This window comes from Pogona vitticeps, chromosome 4 (assembly GCF_051106095.1).
Source record: "Pogona vitticeps strain Pit_001003342236 chromosome 4, PviZW2.1, whole genome shotgun sequence".
NCBI classification, from domain to species: Eukaryota; Metazoa; Chordata; class Lepidosauria; order Squamata; family Agamidae; genus Pogona; species Pogona vitticeps.
Genome location: NC_135786.1, coordinates 118,179,833 through 118,205,413, shown reverse-complemented (window position 1 = coordinate 118,205,413; position 25,581 = coordinate 118,179,833). Strand labels below are relative to the sequence as shown.

The window sequence follows — 25,581 nt, the reverse complement described above, 5'->3', positions numbered from 1 at the left end:
AGATAACCTTCAGCCTGTTTTAAATCAATACGTTGGTGGTGGCTGGCATTAATTGCTGTTTTGTATGCACATTGCTAGCAGTTGATTTATCCCTGAGAAGTCAGCTACACTTTCTTGATATATTCTTGCCTAAGTGATAATACACATTTATATATAATTTTATTTTGAAAAGCATTTTGTGAGTTATATGGTTTGGCTTCCTATAACTGTCCAGTGATTTTACAATTACATGTTTATGTTTAAAGAGTTAAACATAGGAATATGCTTCCCTCAGTGTTAAACTTAAAAATGGCTAGGTTCAGACTGACAAATAAGCACTGCAATTATAAACACTTTATCCCTCAAAGAAGAAAAATAACTTTCAAGTTCTTTTTTTGTGGTGTTCATGTATGCACACAAAAGGGATTTGCGCCTACGCAAACACTACTTTGGAACGTTCCAGAGCGCCAAAAACAAAACTGCCAGCATGGCCCCACTCTCCTCAGCCCTTTTTTGTCCACTGTCATGGCAACACGTAAAGGACTGTTCTGGAGCCTCTGCTCACTTACCACAGTTTTTGCAGTAAGTCTTGTAATCTTTTTTTTTTCATTCCCTTTTCCTCTTTTCATTCCGTCTTCTATTTCTTCTAAAAATGTTTTATAGTAGAGAGAGGGGGTTTTCAGTTTTTGGTTCCATCCTGCCTCTCCCTACAGCTTATGACCCCTACTTTAATGAAAAAGTGTGCACTTGTGGCAAAAAGATTCCTCAGTCCAACGGGCATGATATTTGCTTATTTTACCTAGGAAAAGCTCATGTAGTCAAATTCTGTAAGATTTGCAAGAGTTTTACTACTCTTACAATTAAAAATTGCCAAAGAAAAATCCTTTGCTTGGGAAGAAACCCTCCGAGATTCCCTCCTCCAGAGTGATTTTGAGTCCTTGAATGGATCAACCAGACTTGCCTGGGAAAGCTCCGGACTCAGAAGTCATTTCTTCATCCTCCTTGAAACTACTGTACTGTCGAAGTCAACGAAGAAGTTTTAGCATGTAACTCATAAGATATGATAGCACTTTTCAAATACTTGAGAGGTAAAGAGTAGGGGCAGGATCTGTTCTCAATAATCTCAGAGTGCAGGACATGTAACAATGGGCTCAAGTTACAGGAAGCCAGATTTTGGTTCAATATCAGGAAAACATTCCAGATTGTTGGAGCAGTATGACAATGGAATCAATTATCTTGAGAGGTGGTGAGTGCTCCAACACTCCAGCATTCAAGACAAATATAGACAGCCACCTGGCAGATATACTTTGATTTATATTCCTGCACTGAGCAGGGTGCTGGGTGCAGTGGCCTTATAGGCTCGTTCCAACTTCACGAATCTGTTACTGTGATTGATCTAAGCACTCACAAGCCTCTGGTATTGAGCCAACAAAGAAGAAATGGCAATCTTTCAGTGCCACTGCCATTATGGCCACCTTGGATCCTCAGATACTGATCTGAAAGCCTACCACTGCTTCTGTTATCAAAAACCTAATATATGATCTCGATCTCAGAGGGTGAGTGCTTAAGCCCCTCTGTGCAGAGTGTCACTGTCTCACTGAGAGCACCGTCTTCTCGGATCTTGCTGTAGGAGCAATCCTTGCCCCCACAGTCTGAGGATGGGCGATGGTCAAAGTCAAGACCCCTCTCCTTTATCCAACGGTCTCTGTATCCAAGGCATCATGGCAGGGAGAATAGGAGATCTGGATTGCTGCCTTACCACCAGTCAAGAAGCCCCTAGCTACTTCTTTTCAACAGGAGGCATCCTCTTTGGCTGGATAAGACATCCGTTTCACCTGCCACATGACTGATTGTGCAGCTAAGAGTATGGTGGTGAGCATCACTTTGCAGAGGCATGCTTGGGTGTGCTTGGTGGGTCTTCCAAATGACTCCAAGTCCCATATAGAAGACCTCTCCTTTGATGGGGAGAGCCTCTTCAGTGACAGAATTGATGATTTTATGCATGATCTCCAAAAAAGAGAAGTGCTGCAAAAAAAGGGCAGAAATGCATATCGCCCAACAACTCCACATTTTCACCCTAACTGGAAGAGGCTTTTGTGACCATCCCAACCTGGCTAATCAGCTTTAACCTGCCATTTCCTTTCACTAGGCTTGCCTACAGCCTAATATAATGAAAATTGAATTGAGTTTTCAAATGAACCAAATTGTAATTCTTCATTGTGGCCTCTGTGAATGCACACAAGTGGGTTAAAACCGTGTCTGGGCTGGTCCTCTCGGAATCTTCGAGAGCTTTAGGAGAAAAGTAACAGGTTTAGGTTGCCCCTAAGGCGCATGCTCTGCCCGCCTCAGACCTTAGTTCCAATTTTTCCCCCTTTGAGTTGGGACCTCTCGTTAGGGCTACGATCTTCTTTTACGATTTTATGGTCTTGCCACAGTTTTTCCTGAGATTTTCGTCTTATCTGGTGCCCCTGATATCGGACTGTTTGACTACTCTACTGGATTGACCTGCAAGTATTGTTGATTTCCCACGCTTTGATTGGCTGCCGCAGCATGTGCCAGCCTCACTCCCCTAATTACTCAATTACAGACTTTCTATTCTTATTACCACTATATGTCACACTCGGGGCCATTCAGGCGATGTTCCTCCTGTTCCCGCAAATTGCCCTTTCAAGATGGGCACGATTTATATGTTTTCTGCCTGGGGGAAAGTCATCAGCCTCACCTTTGTAAGTACTGTACAAGTTTTAGAAAAGCTGCTCTAAGGGCTCGCCAACAAAGACTTAAATTTTTCCTTTGGGACAAGACCCTTTCTGCTTCCCAGCCCTCAGAAATGGAGTCTACTCCAACTCCCTCAGTCAGATCAGAGGTGAGGGTTGCTTCTCCACCAGCTCCTTATACTTCAAAATCTACTGCTAAAGCTACTGAACAGCCTAGGAAAAAACCTGGACCAAAAAAAAACGTACCGCCACTTCATCCAGTTCTACCGGTGACCTAAAACAGAAGAAAACATCTACTAAGGCTAAAGAGAGACCCAAGGAACAGTCTCTAAATATATCCCCGGTTTTGGCATCGGTTCCTTCACCTATTTTAGAAGACTCTTCCCAGGACCGTGAATCCCTTTCTGAAGTGGTAGCATCATTACCTCCTCGTCAACAGGATGACACTGTGCAGTCACCAACTGCAAGCCAGCTAGCCCATTCACTTGCTAGCTCGGCTGTTGCCCCTCTTAGCCCTGTATCCACCGGGCGGGCGTCATTGACCCCTTTGTTGGAGTTGATTTTCTTACACTCTGACTATCCACCTAGAAAGAGGTCAGCCAAGAAAAAACATCTAACCAGATCAGCACTGAGACTCTTGACAGAAGTTGGTTGTCCTACTGAAGGACTCTTGATGCCAACATAGGCATTCGGATGCTGACTCTGATTCCGAGGTCGAGAGGAGGAAGCAGTGTCGTCATTGTCGAGATTACTCCGACTCTGATTCAGAGTACGAGGCCGCCCGCAAGAAGTCTAGCCGTCAACGTTGATGGGACAGATCTTAATCTTCCTCCTCCTTGACGTCGAGTAACCAGAGAAGGAAAAAGAGAAGTCTACACATACTCTTCCTCATCTTCTCCTTCATGCTCTCCTCATACTAAACATTGACGTTGTAAACACCTCGACGTTGAAGCTTGTAAAATAGCTAAGCATTCTCATAAAGCAGCTGCTGTTCCTGGTCAAAAAGAGAAAGAACAGTCGACATCAAAAGGCTTATTACTCACTTGTCAACAGCCTCATCATACTGACTTAGCTAAGCACAGTACAAAAAAGTCATCTTGCCCTGCAAGTTCTGAACAAGACCAGCCACCTTTTTCAGACATCTCTGAACAAGAGGAGGATGCCCTATCTCAGGCTTTGGGAGAAACTCCAGGAGCAGGTGACCCACTAGAATCAGATGCAGCTGATAACCATCCTTCCTCCCCTTCTGAGGATTTTTCCTCATATGTTCAGATGGTGTCTCTGTAGCGGGCACGCTGGAGCCTCTATTGTCTCAGGCCTCCAGGAGTGCTCACTGTTCCTACTCAGTTGCTGCCACCAATAGTATCAAATATTTAAGAAGAAAAGTGTTGTTTTAAAATCAAAACGTGTTTATTTGAATAACAAAATAAAATGGGTAAATCACAAGTTGTTAATCAAGGTCTCTCACTCACTGACACACACAGACTCTTCTCTCACTGACTTTTTGGCTCACAGGCCCACAGACTCATTAAGTCTCCACACTAATCTCACATACCTCATACACCCTTATTTATATCCCAGCTCCTCCCCCTTTTGCACCAACTTCCGTCCCCTCATTGGCTGCTGTTCCACTGCTCAGCTGTGATGGACAGGTGAGGGCAGGGCTGAACGCTACAGTCTCGCATGGCGAAAACCTTAAAAATGGATATGGAACAGCCACCTGCTCCCACGGAAGACTTAATTTTGGGGGACATCAATCAAGAAAGATCTCCTCCCCTAAGTTTAAACTTACATACCTGCCCTTATGGACTTAATTAAAGAACATTGGGCTCAGCCAGCTAATTCTCTGCCAGTATCTCACCAAACAGAGAATCTCTACAGGGTCCAGCCTCTCTGACCTGTCTTCCAAAAATTAGTTTCCATGTCAATCTGTTTGTTCTGATCACCATTTTGTATCAGAGTAGGTTCTGTGCTCAACTTAGACACATTATAAACATACTTTTCATTCTTTTGGAATTTTCTTTTCAACTGTCTTTCTTCACATTGCAATTTAATATGGCATGTATTTACCACATTTACGACATTTGTATTACTGTTTTTTCTTTAAGTACTTGCTTGTCTGTCCTGCTTGGCTCTCCCTCTATAGGTTACTACCGTCTCTCAATCACTGTCTTCATCTTTTTTTCAAAAAAAATTCTAATAAATCTAGGGGCTCTCTGACTTGTCTTCCTAAAATTAGTTTAAAGGACTATATCCTAAACTTTCCTGAGACACATTTCTATAAGCATATAATAAGGGCTTGTAATTTTTCATCCCAGTTATTTGGGTTTTCTGCTACATATTTTTAAGTATGTATTTTAAGTATGACTATTTTAAGTAATGTCCCATTAACTCTCTCCACTAAAACATTTATTTCAGGATGGTATGGTGTTGATGTTAAATGCTTAATTCCACATGCCTGCCATAACCTCTGCATTAATCTAGATATAAAGCTTGCACCTAAATCTGTCACAATTTTAGTAAGAAATCCCATTCTGCACATCGTATTTATTACTTTGTACTTCCTTACAACTATTCTGAACAGAGTATTTCTCAGGAAATAATGGAATTAAAAACCTGCCACTTTATTTTAAGCGACTAGGTTATTGTTTCTAGTGACTTCTTACATAAGTCAAACTTCATACCCCTGAAGTTCACTGTTGTTGGTGTTTTAAACTCAACCCCCCCGCTTTCCTACTACTACCCTGTTTCCCCAAAATAAGACCTAACCTGAAAATAAGCCTTAGTATGATTTTTTCAGGATGCTCATAATATAAGCCCTACCCCCCAAAATAAGCCCGTTAAGTGAAAACCCACGCTCCACCATTGTGCAGCATTCTGCAGCAACCAGAAGATGACATGACTATATTTGAATAAATGTAGATTGTTGTAAATGAAAAAAATAAAACATCCATTGAAAATTAGCCCTACTGTGCTTTTTTGGAGCAAAATTTAAGACCCTGTCTTATTTTTTGGGAAACATTGTACCTTAGCCCAGGCTTATTATCTTAGAGAAAGCTTTAGATTTTAAACTTTTCCCGCAGAAGCTCCTCTCTATACCAACTTTTCACCTCAGGAGACTTCTAGACTTTTAACCAGATCTCATCTCCCAGCTTACTTTTACCCAAGAACAGTTATCTCAGAGGCTAGGTGTTAACTACCAGGGTAACAGAGCTTTTTTTTTTTTTAATTAACTCTCTTACAAACCTCCCTCTTTTTACCATCAAATCTTTAAAATCTCATTTTAGGATCTACCTGAGACTTCTGTAGGACATCCAAAATCTTTCCTTAGATTTCTGGATTCTGTCTCTTTCCCTTGTCTCTGAATCCTTTCCTTTTGGATGTTCTGTAGATCTTTCCTGGGTTCATAAAAGGTTCTGCTGAACCCTTTTCAAATCCCAATGCACCAACACTATATTGAACACTGTCCCTCCTAAACACTTGAACACAATATTTCTATTGTAACTTTACTGGACTTTCATAAGCCTAGGATTCCTTTGATCCCACAGATACTTCAGATCCACAGATCCTTTGTATCCCACAGTACAGTCACTCATTTATGTGACTTTTCCTGATCCCTTATAATTTTCACTGAATTTGTTGAATCTCACAGTGCTGCCACCAGACATGTGACCAGCCTGGCTAATCACCTTTAACCTTCCCTTTCCTTTCACTAGACTTGCCTACAGCCTAATAAAATGAGCCACTCAGTGACCATTGGTAATGGCCCGGATAAAAACTCTTGTAAAATGTATAAATAAATAAAACTGAATGGAGTTTTGGAATGAACCAAATTGTAATTTTTACAGCAATCTGGCCTCACAAACGGTATTCATGCATGTGATTACAGTTTATTTTCAGCTCAGATCTTATATTTCATGTGGGTGTTCATAAATTAATCTGTTACAATTTGAATGTCTTCATAGCACTTATCAGTTACTGATACATTCTTACACATCATAGTTTTACAGTCATTTAGGGCCTTCTTCCATTGCACCTCAGTTGGCTTCTTTTCCCAGTACTTTACTGTACGCAAGAAGGACAGAGAGCTGAGTCCCATTCTGGATCTGTGTGCCCTCAACAGGTTCATGACTCCAAAATGTTTCTGGATGGTGATGTTACAGTCCATTCTCCACCTGCTTCAGCACAGTGACTAGTCAATCGATCTTCCTGATGCTTATTTCCATATTTCAATTCACCCATAATAATAGAATCATAGAAAAGTGAAGTTGGATGGGACCTACAAAGCCATCAAGTCCAACCCCCTGCTCAGTGCAGGAATACAATCAAAGCATGTCTGCCAGGTGATTAAGTTTTTCTTGAATGCCTCCAGTGTTGGAGCACTCACCAACTCCCAAGGTAACTAGTTCTATTGTCATACTGCTCTAACAGTTAGGATGTTTTTCCTGATATTCAGCTGAAGTCTGTCATCCTTTAACTTGAGCCCATTGTTGCGTGTCCTGCACTCTGAGATGAGTGAGAACAAATCTTGCCCCTCCTCTGTATGGCAGCCTTTCATCTATTTGAAAAATGTTATCATATCTCCCCTCAGTCTTCTTTTCTCAAGGCTAAACATGTCCAATTCTTTCAGCCTTTCCTCATATGACTTGGTTTCCAGCCCTTGTCACCTTGATCTGAACTTGTTCCAATTTGTTAGCATCCTTCTTGACGTGTGGTGTCCAGAACTGGACACAAGACTCAAGGTGAGGCCTAACCAGTGCTGAATAGAGAGGGACTAGCACATTGCAGGATTTGGAAACCATAGTTCTATTAATGCAGCCTAAAATAGCATTTTCCTTTTGTGTAGCCACATCACCCTGTTTGCTTGTATTTAGCTTGTGATCTACAACAATTCCAAGATCCTTCTTGCTCGTAGTTTTGCTGAGCCAGGTATCACCCATATTGTAACTGTGCAATTGTTTTTTTTTCTTTCAGTGCAGTACTTTGCACTTATCCCTGTTGAATTTCATTCTGTTGCTTTCAGCCCTGTGTTCCATCCTATCAAGGTCATTTTGAATTTTGTTTTTGTCTTCTAAGGTATTAGCTATTCTGTCCAATTCTGAATCATCTGCAAATTTGACAAGCATTCCCTGCACTCCCTCATCCAAGTCATTAAATATATTGAAGAGCACTGGGCCCATGACTGAGCCTTTGGGTACCCCACTTGTTACCTCCTCCCAGTTGGAGAAGGACCCATTGATCATCTTTCTCTGAGTATGAATCTGTAGCCAATTGTGTATCCACCTGATACTTGATCTGGCACACACCTAGTTAGCTTGCTAATCAGGATATCATGGGGCACTTTGTCAAAAGCTTTGCTGAAGTCAAGATATACTACGTCTACAGCATTCCTTCTGTCTATCAGGGAGGTGACCTGATCAAAATATGAGATCAAATTAGCTTGGCAGGATTTGTTCTTGACAAATCCTTGTTGGCTTCTAATTATTACTGCATTGTTTTGTAGGTGCTTACAAAATGACTGCTTTATGAACTCTTCCAGAATTTTGCCTGAGATTGATGTCAGGCTGACTGGCCTGTAGTTCCCAGGTTCCTCTTTTTTGCCCATTTTGAAGACAGGAACAACATTAGCCCTCCTCCAGTCCTCTGGCACCTCACCCGTTTCCCATGATTTCAAGAAAATAATGGATAGTGGTTCTGAGAGTTCATCAGCCAGTTCCTTCAGTACTCTCAGATGCAGTTCATCTGGCCCTGGAGATTTGAACTTGTTCAAGGTGGTAAGGTATTCCTTGACTATTAGTTTATCAGTCTCCAGCTGCAATCCTGTAATTTGTTTGGATGTTCATAGTCTGTCTTATGGGAAGAGACTGAACTAAAATAAGAATGGAGTACATCTGCCTTTTCTTTGTCCTCTGTTGGAAGGGCCATACTTGGCAGAATTTGTTTCCCAACATATATCTGGATCACTGAAATCTGCCATCGCTACTACATCATGTCTCTTTGAAATCCCTGCAAGTTTTGTCCACTGTTAGGGCTCATGGCATCCGCTATGGCCTTTCCGCTCCACTCCAGGCTGAGGATGTAACCATTCCTGTCCTTCTACCTACTTGCCTACAATGACAAATGCCCCCCCCCCAAAAAAAACAAAAGACTGTTTCTTTCAACACGCCTCAGACAACAGCTTCCCATCTTTGGCTTGTGCTCATTTTCCAGAAACCATACCCTTCCCATTTTATAGTCACAGATGTGAGCATGATGGGATGGGCATTTACTGTGGTCACAGAGTGGTCCAGGCTACATGGTCTAAATGAGAAATGACTTGCCACATCAATTTTCTTGAATGCCTAGCTGTCTTCAAGGCCCTCCAGGCTTCCAGAAACATGATCCAAGGCCACACATATCACCACAGACAACCCCATGGTGATGTGTTATCTAAACAAATAGGGAGGAACCAAGTCCTTCAACCTCTTGCACTGGTCAGGCCTGCTCTGGGAGTGATGCATTGCCCACTGGATTTTTCCTGTGGCAATCCAAGTCTTGGTCACAGACAACAAAATGGCAGATCGCCTCAGTTGAAAAATGACTCACATGCACGAGTGAGAGCTCTCCCACATGGTATATGCTCACCTTGTCTCCTGCTGGGGCAAGTCTGCTGTAGATATTTTTTCCTCTCTCCTCAATTCCAAATAATGGGGGAGAAAGTATGTGCATCTTATGGAGTAAATACAGTAAAAAAAGGGGTTCAGACACCACCACCCAGAAGCCTCCCACTGCCATGCTGGGAGGCCTCTGAATTGGCACCAGAGACTGCTTGTTGTTTGGACCTCACCGTTCTGCACTGCTGGCTTTCCAGGATCTGCTTCCTGCAGTCTACCTGGAAAACCAGCAAGGCCAATAGCAGTAGCCAATGAAAATAGGCAAGGACCAAAGGGGGGGGGAAGTGATTCTAGAAAAATCAGGAGAAACCACAAACACAGTTCCCCACTTAAGCAGTTGATTTTCCCACATTTGGGGTCAGCACATCCAAAGTGCAATAGATGAGCCTTACCCTGGGAAAACCACTTTTACAATAATGGCATCTCCCCTGCCAGGTATGGGTTGGAATGGCCCCTGAAAATTCTTCCCCTTTCTGTGCCCTATCCCCCAAAGGCATGGTGACCCCTGCACAGCCCCAGTCCTGAAAGAGACCAAGAGACCTACTCAGTGTTTTGGGGTGCCCCACAGGACCCCCATCAGGGGCTGGAATGTTCCTCCCACAATCCTCCAGTGCACAGATATTAGCATACCTAATATGCGGGGAAGGCAGGGAAAGCGGGGAAATTCAAACTTTCAGTAAGTGAAGAGGCTGCTTGTCTGCTTCCTTGCTAGTCCAAGCAGTTAGAGAGCTGGGAGAGAGACCTGGGACTGCCTGGTATTGTCATTTTAAAATGTAAAATTTAGTTTAAAAGCTGCTTGGGTTAAACCATGCTTGGGTGAAAAGGTGCTCGTTTGAGTTGAAACCTGCTTGCCTAGGAAGCCTTTCAGACCAGCGCCAATCAGCTGTTAGGTGGGGAGAGGGGAGGGGGCAGGAGCAGGAGCAGAGAAGAGCACAAAATGGCTGCCAGCTGCTGGCTGCCTGCTGGCTTTTAGCTGTTTGAGGCTCTTTTTTGACTGTTCTGGGGTCTACCAAGGCACTGTGAAGAGCCGGGCTCAGTCTACAGTACCTGGTAAGTGACTCTTAATTTTTTTTAAGTTTCTGACTTTTCCCCCCCATAAGAATGCGTTAATTAATTTTGAATGCATTCTTATGAGAAATTTGGATTCGACTTGCAAACTTTTCAACTAGTTCTGGTCATCTAATGGAGAATGTATTTCCAAAGGGTGTTGCAGCAATGAAACTAACTGTGCCTCGTGACTTCTAACTGGATTACAGTACCTGCTTCCTGATTTCAGCTACTACAGTTTATATTCAGTTTTTTTGGCTTTGTGTGGCCTAACCTGTTGTGCCTTGCATGCTGTAAATGTTCAATTATGTCAGAAACCCGAGATTTGATCTTATGCTGAGCATGTGCTACTGCTGGTGAATGGGTTAAGCTTTGTGTTGCTGTTCTTTTGCATAGCCTAAAGTAAATAAGGAAAACCAGCTGTTAAATAGTTTAATTCCACTATTTATCCTCCACACAACTAAAAGGGACCTCTCAATGCAGTGCCCAATCAGACAAACCATTTCTAACTTAATATAGGCTTGAGCTGTTGATGGGAAGAGTTGCACAACAATCTCATCTATCATTGAGACATTTCTATAAGCATGGGGAGGAGGTGGATGAAAGGAAATGTAAAATATAGGTAGCATGGTATAGGTCTTATCACTGGCTGATAATGGTCTATATATACTTGAATTAAATTTATGGTACACAAATTTATGGTATATAAACTAGAGTACACAAAGCTTTAAGTCTCTCCATTTGTTAATGACAGTGGTAATGGTTCTTAATGCCACTGTTGACTGCTGTTCACTTTACATGGTTCAAATGTTATTCTGTTATAATTTATTAAATATTTTATTACACTATTTGGTTCAGAATATATTTTCCCTGTTTTCCTCCTCTAAAAATTATGTGCGTCTTAAGGTCCGGTGCGTCTTATGGAGCAAAAAATACGGTAAGAAAAAGAATGAAGGGCCCTTCTGTGGTGGTGTGGAAATATGGGCTCTGTTCAGAAGAAAAGGCACACATGTATAAAAGTAAGAAGTAAAAGGGATGATGGAAGAAAACAGAAAATTTTAAAACTCTTGTTTGTCAGTTAGTAAGAGAACTATACAAAAATATAAGCTTTGATGAAATAGTACAGATACCTGTACATTAGCATGGTTAACCTGTCTTTCTCTTATAATTTTTAATACAAAATATCATCTTGAACATGATGAAGATGGAGGAAGGGGCTGGATAATTCTATGGAAGCTGCAAGGAATTGTGGGTTGTGTAGCTTCCCTGCCTATTATGCTCCATGCAGGGTGCCTCAGGAAACTACCAGACCCATAATCCCAGAGAATTTAGTCCTGTCTATCCATTTCCTTTGTCATAAAAGGAAATGGATAGACAGGCTGCCTAGAGTGGTCTGGTAGTCCAGATAGGCGGGGTATAAATCAAATAAACAAATAAAAATAAATAAATAAATCATGTCCAAAATAAGGCATTATTTCTCAGCTGAAAGTGATTAAAAACACTTGAAAAGACTTGGTGTTGTGTTGTGTGTGTTGATTAAAGCCCCCAAAATTCTGGTGGCGAAAATTTCTACAGGCTTCTTTCACCAGTGTCCTAAGAAGGACCCAAAAAAAAGTATGAGTCAATGTCATATGACTCTGTGTCTTCATGGATGGGCTGTCCCAAGAAGGGATGCGAACACACATGCGCGAACCACAGAACCATCTAGTGTTGCAGAAGGTAAGCAGTTAAATCTACCTTTGGAAAAAAGGAATGGTTAAAAGCTTGAGATGGTCTACATACTTGCAAAATATTCCAAAGAAAAGAAAAACCATGTCATAAAGGAGAGCAAAAATTTCAAGCAAAAATTCTAAATTGTTGTATGCCAGTATCCTGCCATGCTGAAGAACTAGTGTGCAGACATAATTTAAGAACTCGCTCCTGGACTATGGTTCTGGACAACTACCAACGAGTTATACAAGATACTGTACTCTTTGGGGAGAAGGATTTTGAGGAATTCTTGCAGTGCAATTGCTTTTGCTTTGAGATAATAAAGATTATTTAGACTTCTACCAATCTGGATTTAGGTTTGGATTTAAGACTGAATTAGCTCTTTTTGAACTATTGGATAACATTTACAGAATCTGCACAAGAGTATCAATGCATTAATGGCCGGGAAAATGGCCAAAAAGAAAAAGAAACTAAGTCCTGGTAAGACAAGGTTCTCTGGGTATGAATGGTTTCTTACATCTAGGAGGTAATTAGACCTTAGGGCTGTGTATCCTCTGTGGAGCTGATGATATTTCTGGATCCATCTCTTTTTCTGAAGATGACCTCAGTGCCATGGAGTGCTTTTTATGAGCTTCAACTTGTATCAAACCTGTGTCCATTCTTTGACTGGAATAGTCTGGACACAGTAGTTCAGATACCGATAAGGTTAGACTACGGCAGTAACTTTGTGTTGTTGTTGTTGTTTAGTTGTTTAGTCATGTCTGACTCTGCGTGACCCCATGGACCAGAGCATGCCAGGCTCTCCTGTCTTCCACTGCCTCCCGGAGTTGGGTCAAATTCATGTTAGTAGCTTCGGTGACACTATCCAACCATCTCATCCTCTGTCGTCCCCTTCTTCTCTTTCCTTCACACTTTCCTAACATCAGGGTCTTTTCCAGGGAGTCTTCTCTTCTCATGAGATGGCCAAAATATTGGAGTCTCAGCTTCAGGTTCTGTCCTTCAGGTGAACACTGTTGATTTCCTTTAGAATGGATAGGTTTGTTCTCCTTGCAGTCCAGGGGATTCTCAAGAGCCTCCTCCAGCACCACAATTCAAAAGCATCAATTCTTTGGCAATCAGGTTTCTTTATGGTCCAGCTCTCACTTCCATACATCACTACAGGAAAAACCATAGCTTTGACTACATGTACTTTTGTTGGCAAGGTGATGTCTCTGTTTTTTAAGATGCTGTCGAGGTTTGTCATCGCTTTCCTCTCAAGAATCAGGTGTCTTTTAATTTTGTGCTGCTATCACCATCTGCAGTTATCATGGAGCCCAAGAAAGTAAAATCTGTCACTGTCTCCATATCTTCCCCTTCAATTTGCCAGGATGTGTTGGGACCAGTAGCCATGATCTTAATTTTTTTGATGTTGACCTTCAGACCATTTTTGTGTTCTCCTCTTTCACCCTCATTAAGAGGTTCTTTAATTCCTCCTCACCTTTTGACATCAGAGTGGTATAGGTTTCTCAGGAGATAGATAAGGTGCTCAGGCAGTCCCATTTCTTTGCTGTGGTCCACACAGTCAAAGGCTTTTGCGTAGTCAATGAAGCAGAAGTAGATGTTTTTCTGGAACTCTTTGGATTTTTCCGTAATCCAACGCATGTTAGCAATTTGGTCTCTAGTTCCTCTGCCCGTTCGAAATCCACTTATACTTCTGGGAGTATTCGGTCCACATATTGCTGAAGCCTATCTTGTAAGATTTTGAGCATACTCTTGCTAGCGTGTGAAATGAGTGGAATTGTATGGTAGTTGGAGCAGTCTTTGGCACTGCCCTTCTTTGGGATTGGCATGTAGACTGATCTTTTCCAATCCTCTGGCCACTGTTGAGTTTTCCAAACTTGCTGACATATTGAATGTAGCACCTTAACAGCATCATCTTTTAAGATTTTAAATAGTTCCACTGGAATACCATCACCTCCACTGGCCTTGTTGTTAGCCAAACTTTCTAAGGCCCACTTGACTTCATTCTCCAGTATGTCTGGCTCAAGGTCAGCAACTACATTGTCTGGGTTGTCCGGGATATCCACATCTTTCTGATATAATTCCTCTGTGTATTCTTACCACCTTGATGTCTTCTGCTTCTGTGAGGTCCCTACCATTTTTGTTCTTTATCATGTGCATCTTTGCACAAAAGGTTCCTTTAATATCGCCAATTTTCCTGAACAGATCTCTGGTTTTTCCTTTTCTATTATTTTCCTCTATATCTTTGCACTGTTCATTTAAGAAGGCCCTCTTGTCTCTCCTTGCTATTCTTTGGAAGTCTGCATTCAATTTTCTATAACTTTCCCTATCTCCCTTGCATTTTGTTTCCCTTCTCTTCTCTTCTATTTGTAAGTCCTCGCTGGACAGCCACTTTACTTTCTTGCATTTCCTTTTCTTTGGGATGGTTTTTGTTGCTGCCTCCTATACAATGTTACAAGCCTATATCCAAAGTTATTCAGGCACTCTGTCCACCAAATTTCCTTAAATCTGTTCGTCACTTCCACTGTGTATTCATAAGGGATTTGGTTTAGATTATACCTGACTAGCTCAGTGGTTTTTCCTACTCTCTTCAAGTTAAGCTTGAATTTGGCTATGAGAACCTGATGATCAGAGCCACAATCCGCTCCAGGTCTTGTTTTTGCTGACTGTATAGAGCTTCTCCATCTTTCGTTGCAGAGAATATAATCAATCTGATTTCAGTATTGCCCATCTGGTGATTTTCATGTGTAGACTCTCCTCTTGTGTTGTTGGAAAAGAGTCTTTGTGATGACTAGCGTGTTCTCTTGACGAAACTCTATTAGCTTTGCCCTGCTTCGTTTAGAACTCCAAGGCCAAACTTTCCTGTTGTTCCTTTTATCTCTTGACTCCCTATTTTAGCATCCCAATGCCCTATAATGAGAAGAACATCTTTCTTTGCTGTCAGTTCTAGAAGGTGTTGTATGTCTTCATAAAATTGGTCAATTTCTGTCTCCTCAGCATGGGTGGTTAGTGCATAAACTTGGATGACTGTGATGTTGAAAGGTCTGCCTTGGATTCGTATTGAAATTATACTATCATTTTTGAGATTATATCCTTTTACAGCTTTTCCCACTCTTTTGTTGACTATGAGGGCTACTCTATTCCTTCTATTGGCTTCTTGCCCACAATAGAAGATATGATAATCGTCTGAATTGAATTCACCCATTCCTGTCCATTTTAGTTCACTGATGCCCAAGATGTCAATGTTTCTTCTTGCCATCTCCTGTTTGACCACATCCAGCTTACCAAGGTTCATAGATCTTACATTCCAGGTTCCTATGCAGACTTTCCTTTCACTTCCAGGTGCCTCCGCACCTGAGTGTCCTTTCGGCTTTGGCCCAACCACTTCATTAGCTTTGGAGCTACTTGTACTTGTCCTCTGCTCTTCCTCAGTAACATGTTGGATGCCTTCCGATCTGAGGGGCCCATCTTCCAGCGTCATATCTTTTAGCCTTTTGTTTCTGTTCATGGGGTTTTCTTGGCAAAGATACTGGAGTGGCTTGCCAATTCCTACTCCAGGTGGATTGCGTTTAGTTGGAACTCTCCACTATGACCTATCCATTTTTGGTGCCCCTGCACGGTATAGCCCATAGCTTCTCTGAGTTACTCAAGCCCCTTCACCAGGACAAGGCAGCACCTTTGTGTTAGGTCCCTCTAAAGGCATTCAGAAACTACTACTGGTGCAGAATGCTTTTGTTATCCTTCTAAGTTGAATGATCTACCAGCAGAACATAACGCATGTGGCTTAAGGAATTGTAGTGGCAATTTAGACTTGGTTTAAGGGTTTGTTGTTAGCACTAAACAGCTTGGAACCTGATTACCTGAGAGATGGTCTTCTTCCTTACAGGCCCATAAAGTCCCTGAGGCCATCTAGAGAAGCTCTCCTGGTATTGTCAATATCCCTGAGGTCCATGTAGTTTTTAGTAAGGCATTTAAGCATTGTGGCCCCTCTTAGCTGGAATACTTCTATCTCTAAGCATGTTTGGACATTCCTTTTTTTCAGCGATCTTGAAGATAATACCTGTTTTTGCCAATGTTGTTCAGCCTACCATATATTTTACTCTTATAAATAATATAGATACTGAGAACCAGAATAGTGTGATGTTCGGGTGTTGGACTTGGGGCATGCAGGTTCTCTCCATAGAGCCATCAATTCTTTTGGCCAGTCACTCTCTCCCAGCCTGACCTACCTCTCAGTGTTGTTGAGACACTAAAGTCACAGGTGGGAGAAGTATGTATGCTGCCTTTTGCTCACTGGTGGAAGGACACAATAAAAATGTGCCAAATAAATAAGTAGATAGTGTGCAATGATTTTATGAAGTGTTTATATTATGTTTTATGATAATCGTACATCACTTTGAAATTTTTGGATTTATAACTACTTGTAAATAAGTAGGTAATTTTTACTTCATTATTCATGAGATCATGTAGTGTGATAGGTTGATATAGTTCATTATATTGTCTTTATAACAAGAAACCATTTATTTTCTAGGATAATCTGATCAGCCATTTAAAATCTCTGCCTGTATTCTCTTGTTTGAAGTTGGTATGCCACTGACAGAATTCCTTTTCACACAGTGTTCCTTTTTCATGTATAGCAGAGATTAGTTCCTTTGCAGATTTTCATTTGAGAACTTGCTATGTAATGGAATGTGTGTGTGGGGGAGTTTGCATGTCTTTGCAATAGCAAAGACACAACATTGGTAGATCAAGCAATTGAGATCCTGGTATCTCTGCAAATGGCACCTGATCTTTGTGTTTTCCATTCCATCTTTTGGTAATCTACGATATATTTTGAAATATTTTACAGAATACATAGTAATAAAATTAGAGGGAAACTACTAATTGCTACCTCTACCTGAGGTCTTCAAATTCGCTATTTTGCCTAATTCCCTTCGACTTGGATTTGGCGTTTTCGTCTACCTGACCTTCTGTTGCCCTGATCACGGACTGCCTGACTATTCTCTTGCGTCTGGCGATTCAGCAAGTACCTTAAATACCTTAATTACTCTTTATTGAGGCCTATTTACTGCCTGCTGAGGCACCACGCGCCTCCCGGACGCTTTCAATTTCCACCTATTCACTTTGTTTTCCCACGCTATTTGGCTTATGTCACCTAAGAGAGGGCCATTTAGTCGCTGTTGGTCGTGCTCAAGGAAATTACCCTTTCAGGACGGACATTCCCTTTGTATTTTCTGCCTTGGAGAAACGCATTTAATGACTCATTGCAGGCACTGTAAACAGTTTACCAAGGCTATGCTAAAAGCCCATCAGCAACGCCTGAAATATTTTCTTTGGAACCAGACCTTGTCCGCCTCACAACCTTCGGACATGGAGTCTATCCAATCCATCTCCATTGTCTGCTCGGAAGTCACTCTTGTCTCTTCATTTCCTCCACAAACATCAAAGGAGACTACTAATAAAACTTCAAAAGGGAAATCTAAGAAACCAACTGCGGCAAAGAAACCCCCATCTGCTTCTTCTATCCCATCGACATTGACAGAACCCAAGCAGAAAAAGGCACCTCAAAAGCCTAACTCTAAGGCACATGAGATCACTGTTGTTGTTCCACCTGTTTCTGCCTCATTGCCTTTGCCTATATTGGAGGATTTATCTCGGGACCGAGACTCTACATCTGATTTAGGCGCCTCCCTTCCACCTCGACAAGAACCACCGGTCGACAGGGGAAGGTCGCCTACAGCTAGCCAGATCGCTCAAGTTGTTACTGGCTTAGCTACTGCCCCATCTAGCCCAATTCTAACTGGGTGGGCATCTTGATCCCCTTCAATTGTATCGGGATCGTTACCTTCCAGGTCTCCTCCACCTCCTCGAGGTCGACCTGAGAAGCCTGTCGAGGCTCCTTCTCCTCGACGTCCACTACCTGACAGGGACGACTACGAGCCTCCCACTAAGAAGCGTTGACACCGACACAGACACAGACACAGACATCGGCGTTGACGAAACTCCTCCCCTTCCGACTCTATAGTCAAAGTCGTAAAAGGTCTCACCATCAACGCCGAAAAAGGGACTATTCTTCCGAATCCTCCTCGACCTCGACAGATCGGAGGTGACATTGGAAGAGGTCTCGTTACACGTATTCCTCCTCTTCTCCTTCTCGCTCTCCTCCAAGACGATCTCCACAGAAACGAACCCTCGATGTCAGCCCTGTAAAACCATCGACATTGAAGGCAGTTGACAAGCCAATTTGTCCTTTTAAGGGTTCCCTTCAAGATACAGGACCCATTCCAACACGTCCTAAGCAAACAGCTGCACCTGAGGCTGGACAACCACCTGTCATCGTCGAATATTCTGAGGACGACCAACCAGCTTTAGAAGCCTCATCTGATAATGATGAAGAGGGGGAGTCTGAAGTTTCTCTAGACACCCCTGTACCGGGAGAACCACTATGTCCCGATGCTGCAAATCTACATCCTTCCTCCCCATCTGAGGATTTTTCTTCCTATACCCAAATGGTCTCCCGTATGGCCAAAGCTTTGAAACTTGTGACAGAACAATCACCTCCCAGGGAAGAGGATCTTATATTTGATGATATCAATTCAGAGAGGTCCCACCCAGTGAGTCTCTCATATGTACCTGAACTACTGGACTTGATTAAGGAATACTGAGAGCATCCAGCTCTTCCCACAACTATGTCAAGGAGAACAGAAAATCTTTACCGTATTCATGATTCTGACACTTCCTTTCTTGTGAAGTATCCTGCTCCAAATTCCCTAATTGTGGAATCTAGTGCCTTTAAGACACCAACCAAGGGTCACGCCACTCCTTCTAACAAAGAATGAAGGAAACTTGAAGTCTTAGCACGCCGTATGTACTCTATGATAACTTTCGTCCTACGTGCTGTTAACTATCTGGTAGCCATGGGGGCCTACCAAAAGCAGCTCTGGTCAAGAATCTTACCAGCTTTGCAGGTTGCCCCTGAGGACATTAGGCAGCTTGCCTTGACACTCATGCTGAGGCTCTGACTGTATCCAAGTATCAACGTCTCGCCTCTCGACATATAGCGTACGCTACAGCTAAGAACTTTGCGTCCCTCATAACTCTAAGAAGGCATGCTTGGTTACGTTCTGCCAACATTGTGCATGACATCAAAACACGGGTAGAGAACCTACCTTTTGACGCTTCCGGTTTGTTCAACCAAAGCACAGATGAGAATCTGGAAAACCTACAGAAGAGCAAAAAGACAGCAAAGTCATATTCCACTCAACAACAACCTGAGCCAAATAAATTCCAGTGGCGTTCTAGATACGCTGCTCAGCCCTATCAGCAACCCTCCACCAGTACTTACTGTTCCTTTGGTGCTCAGTCTGCCCAACGTCCTCATGCTTCTTCACAATCTGCTACATTTAAACCTCAGTCTACACAAAAGCGGCAACCTTACAAAACTCCTGCCAAGAAGCACAAACAATATCTTTGACTTCATAAAAATAGCCTCAACAGTCCACTACACCACCCGCCTGTCTCCTTACCTTCACAACTGGATGCTTATAACCCAGGACTCCTGGGTTCTGAGCATTAGAAGTTCAGGTTACCGGCTGGGGTTTACAGAATTGCCTCCTCTAGGACATGTCAACCCTACATTGTTCGATCCTGTCCTAGAAGAAGAGATTCTTTCCCTTCTGGAAAAGAATGCCATCCAACCTGTACTGAACAGAGACATCCTGAACGGTTTCTACTCCCGGTATTTTCTGGTTCCCAAAAAGGGTGGCGGATTGAGACCAATCCTGGACCTGAGGGATTTGAACGTCTTCCTGAAACCACATTGGTTCAGAATGGTAACCTTGGACTCCATCATCCACCTTCTGAAAGGAGACTGGTTCGTAGTGGAGGATCTGAAGGACGCATATTTCCACATCACCATACACAATAACCACAGGAAGTACCTGTGTCTACTCTTCAAAAACACTGTCTACCAGTATGTTGCCCTCCCATTCGGCCTGTCTACAACTCCACGAACGTTCACCAAGTGCATGGCACCTGTAGCAGCTTACCTTCGTCTACAGGGGATCCAGATATACCCTTACATAGACGACTGGTTGATTGTCTCCAGATCGAGAAAACAGGCTCTGAAAGACAACCAGTATGTCCTCCACACCCTAGAATCCTTGGGTCTCACCATAAACTACTAGAAAGTCCAATCTACAACCTTCTCAAAGGATGGACTACATCGGAGCAAGGATAGATTTTGTCCGAGCTCGCATGTTAATGCCACCAGAACGCATTCACAAAATAAGGAAAGCCATCAGAAAATTCAAACCCCATGCAAGAGTAAAAGCAAAACTCGCTCAACATCTGCTGGGCTTGATGGCTTCCACGACATCCACACTGTCTCATGCTCGACTCAAGATGCATTCCCTGCAGTCTTGGATGCTTACTCTGTTAGACCCTCTTCGAGACAGTCAAGACAAGCGTCTCACAGTCATTCCGGAGTTAGCTCTACAGTTGCAATGGTGGACATTCCTACCGCATCTACTGGTGGGGCGTCCCTTTTGTCCCCTGCAGCTCACAAGACAGGTCACCATGGATGCCAGTCCTCTGGGATGGGGAGCACATTGTGAGGGTCACCAAATTCACTATGGTCTCCTCAAGAACAGTCACTCCAAATCAATCATCTGGAGCTACTAGCTGTCATAAAGGCACTCAAAGCTTTTCTCTCTCTTGTACAGGGCAGAGCGATTCAGCTGGTGACGGACAACACTACGACCATGTTCTATGTGAACAAGCAGGGAGGGACGAAATCGAAGTCTCTTCTCCTTCTCTCAATACATCTATGGGAGTGGTGCTACCAAGAACACATTTATCCTGTAGCCATACATATATCCACCACAGACAATCAAGTGGCGGACGAGTTGAGTCGTCGATCAACCCAGAATCACGAGTGGGAATTGGATCCAACTGTCTTCCACACTCTATGCTGCAGATGGGGGAGACCCTGCATTGATATGTTTGCCACTTTGGACAACAAAAAGTGTCAGGAATATGCATCCCATGCAGGCAGAGACCAGGGACTGTTAGGAGATGCCTTCATGATCCCCTGGAATGCAGGCCTTCTTTACCTGTTCCCTCCAATACCCATCATTCAGAGGACTCTTGTCAGAACCCTCCAGATGAGAGCAGAGGCAATCCTGATCGCACCCTGGTGGCTGAGACAGCCATGGTTCTCTCTTCTCCTTCAGTCTGCAGTAGACAGAATAAAGCTCCCCCTCATTCCACACCTGATCACCCAAGACTCGGGGTTGATCTTTCACCCAGATGTGGAGTCCCTCCACTTGACTGCGTGGAGGATATCCCATCAATAAAAGAAGTCATCGACAAGGCTAGAAGAGTGCTTGTAGCGCTATGGGGCGGTATATAAGTCCAATAAATAAATAAAATATATAAATAAATAAATAAATAGAAAACCATCAACTAGCCGTCTTTATGACCACAAATGGCAAGGCTTCCTGAAATTCACCAAGGAGCAAAACCTGCAACCTTCGCCTGTGGCATTGTCCAGCCTTTTGATGTGCCTTTGGCATCTCTTTGATTTGGGACTCACTAAGTCTACATTAAAGGTCTACACGTCAGCCATTGTAGCCTTCCAGCCACAGGGTTCTGAATCAGCTAGATTTCCCATCCAACGTTGAAAGCTTTTTTCAAGGGCCTTTCAAATATGAGACCGCCTGTGAAGAAACCTCTACCACAATGGTCTTTGCAGCTTGTACTCCATTCCCTTACTCGCCCTCCTTCGAGCCTATGGCTACTTGTGACATGAAGCTGCTGTCATTCAAAACTCTATTTTTAGTGGCCATTACTTCAGCCAGGAGAGCTAGTGAGCTAGCTGCTCTTCATGCAGACTCTCCATACCTCCAGTTCTTTAAAGACAAAGTGGTTTTGTATCCTGATGTTTCCTTTCTTCCTAAAGTCGTTTCGGAATTCCATGTTAATCATCCCTTATTGTTACCTACCTTATTTCCCGATCCAGTTTTGGATGTTGAGCACATGCTCCACTCTTTAGATGTTCGACGTGCACTGTCTTTTTATGTTACAAAAACCATAGACTTCAGAAAGGTTCAAAGACTCTTTATTTGCTTCTACGGTCTGTCAGCAAACACGGGTCCAAAAACACGTGTAAGCCTGGACAGAGAGCAATCAGGAGTTTGCACATGCTAAAATGGGCTGAATGAGTCCAAATTCAGCTAGCCATGCTACAACACTCCTTCTCACAGGTCTGCCCACATAAGAACACCCTGGTACTCTCAGATATTATTGTGAAAAGGTCAAGTGGGCTTTGTAGTCCTTAGACTTAACTTGCACCACTGACAGGACTCTAAGTAAGCTAGGCCGAGGCAGCACTCTCAGATGACCCTATGACAAGTGTACTGTTCAGAAAACCAATTGAGTTTTATAATCTTTATTTTATTAAAGAATAAGCATGTTACTAAGTATCAAAGCCAAATTAAACCAAAACAAATAAACTAGCATTGTGCTGGTAAGTTACAAAGATGTAGTGAGGCAAAGAAAACATGAAAAATAGAAAAGTGTTCAAAAACCTTACAAAAACACAAAAAGCCATTAAAAGAATAAAAACAGTTCCAGTCCAGGAAATCATTAGTAAAACCAAAATAAACCAAGTAGGTTATAAAAAGGCTATAGTCCTCAGTGATACTATAGAATAAAAATCCCTTAACAAAAGTAAAAATCCATTATATGTCCCATAGTCCTTAGAAAAGAAAAATCCAGTAAATATACCATAGTCCTTACAAAATTACAAGAGCATAGTCCATATGGAGTATTCCAAGAAAAGAAGTCCCTAAAGAATATTCCATAGAACAGTCCATAGAAAATAGTCCATGCATAGTCCTTAAGGAAAAATCCCATAAGTCCATAGGTAATCCAGTATAGTAAAGGTTAGTCCCATGTGTCACAAATGACTGAAGGATCGGTCTTGAAAGACAATCTCCATAGGCAAAAAGTTCCTTTTTCAAGAGTAACTGGCAAGGGCTCATCGCACCTTCCCACGATGTCATCCAATCAGAGTTCGTTACTAGGCAAACAGTCCTGTTGCACCACATGACTTCTTTCTCATACGCACCAGATGTTATTTGGGTTACGGTGGTTTATCAAAGAGTCACAACAATTCCCATCTATCTAATCACACTGAGTCCTTTCTCAGGCTCTCAGAATAACATTCTCTCAGCTCGCCTAGAAAACAACTTGTCAGCATAGCAAAGATACTTTATACAAAGAAACAAGATGGAACCTCTCTGGCTCATTTCTTAATTACAAAACCCATATGCCTCAAAAGATTTTAACTCAAAATCCCACGCAAAGGATCTGCTGCTTCATCATCTACCCTATCCAGATGACTGGTCTCCACCATTTCCCTAGCCTATGAGTTACAGAACAAGCCTCTCCCTGAGGGTCTTCGAGCTCATTCCACTAGAGCTGTTGCCACGTCTGCGGCCCTGCTGCGAGGAGTTGACGTCCATGACATATGCAGAGCAGCTACCTGGTCCAATGTGTCTACTTTTATCACACATTATAAGACTGGACCTACGGGCCAAGAATGAGACCAAGTTTGGGAGAGCTGTGCTGACATCGATCCTGCAGTGACGGCCCACCTGCCTGTGAGTTAGCTTGCTAGTCACCCACTGGTGTAGATTCATAGAGACCACATTGAAGAAGGACAGGTTACTTACCTGTAAACATGGTTCTTCAAGTGGATCTCTATGAATACACATGTCCCGCCCGGCCTCCCCACATGTCCGTCACTGTTGAGTGGGTTCCAACTCTCTCTATGTGGCGGGCATATGGAACTGGGGCTTTTGGCGGGCAGAGCGTGTGCAATACAGGGCAATCTAAACTTTGTTACTTTTCTCTACAGCTCTGGAAGATTCCGAGAGGTCCAGCGCAGGCGCTGTTTAACCCACTAGTGTGTATTCATAGAGATCCACTTGAAGAACCATGTTTACACGTAAGTAACCTGTCCTTTTTTAAGTTTAATATTATTCTGCCAGATTTGTGCCCAATGTTCTAAATCAATGTTATTACCAATATTTTGTGCCCATTTTATCATAGTCTTTCACCACTTCATCTTCCATTTTTATATTTAAGATATATTCATACATTATTTTAATTATTTGATCACTTGTCCCTAACAGTAGCTTATTACATGTCATTTGTTGTTAATAAAAGCCCATTATTTTATCTTTTACCTACCTTGAGTCTAGTTGTAGTCTTGTCCACCAATGTAGAAGGACTTTCTGATTCTCTAACTCCTCTCTAGTCTTTAACACCCTGGCTTTCTTAATCCTTTCCTTAATCCAGGCCAGTACACAACCCAAGGAGGTATTCCAACTCGGGGGACCAAAAACCGCCCTTTGTTTAGAGTCTTGTAGCGCTTTCACTTCAATCCTTGTTTTTTCTTGCCAAACAAATTTCATTATTTTCTAATTAAAATCTTGAAAAAGTGTTTGCTTTAGCATCACTGGTATTGTCTGAAAAATAAATAACAGTTTAGGTAGCACATTCTTTTTGATTACCACTATTCTTCCCATGAAAGAAAGTTGTAACTTATCCCACTTTTCCAGATCTCTGCATCTCCTTAAAATGTTTCATGTAGTTCTCTTTTTATAAATGTGCTTGTCTTATTTGTCATTTGAATTCCAAATATTTAACCCTTTTTCCTCTTGAAAGCCTGTCATGTCTGTCAATTGATGAATTTCCTCTGTTCAAATATTTTTGCCTAGAATTTTTGTTTTCTGCCAATTCACTTTCATTCCCACCATTTCTTCAAAACTTATTAGCATTTTCATCATATTATCTATAGAGTTACTGGGTTCTTCCAAAATCAGAATTCAGTCATTGGCAAATACCTGTAATTTATATTCTTCTTCCCTTATTTTAACCCTCTTGTGTTATTAATCCTGATTTGCTTATTGAGGACTTCCAATGAGAGTATAAATAGTAATGGTGATAGTGAACAGTCCTGTCTTGTCCCTTTCTGTATTTGAATGTCTTTTGAAAAGTCTCCATTAATTTTGATTTTTGCATTTTGTTTAGTATAGATCAGAGGTGTCAAACTCAATTTCATCTTGGGCCGCATTGGCATTATAGTTGCCCTCAAAGGGCTGGTTGTATCTGTAAGACTGTGTTACATTCTTATGTTAAACTTGCTTTTAAAATGGCTTGGGCAACCCTTTCAAGAATCACAATCCTCACGGAAATAAAGCAGCAAATGCATTGGTTTTCTTGTTGACCAAATGGTTCAATAACTCTTTTCAGAATAAAGCAACAGAAACAGACAGATCTTGAAAAACTAGAATAGTTTTTGGAAAGTTTCTACCAGGAGGAAGAAGTAAATGAAAAACACACATTCACTTAGAATCAAGAGAGTGACATATCTATCCCACTACCATTCAACCTCTGCAGAAAAT

At 42.2% G+C, this 25,581-nt stretch overlaps 1 protein-coding gene and 1 long non-coding RNA gene across 18 annotated transcripts in view; one reads left to right on the top strand and one right to left on the bottom strand.

Moving 5' to 3' along the window:
* The window catches only part of RALGPS2 (Ral GEF with PH domain and SH3 binding motif 2), a 368,517-nt gene that overhangs the window by 102,080 nt on the left and 240,856 nt on the right, over positions 1 to 25,581 (top strand). The gene's annotated exons all lie outside the window — the stretch shown is intronic.
* Positions 1,104 to 24,500, bottom strand: LOC144588881 (uncharacterized). The gene is made up of 5 exons (XR_013544625.1): positions 24,365 to 24,500; positions 19,452 to 19,551; positions 19,276 to 19,328; positions 18,154 to 18,310; positions 1,104 to 3,690 (listed from the first exon to the last, which is right to left on the bottom strand). It is a non-coding gene; the product is annotated as an uncharacterized LOC144588881 (long non-coding RNA).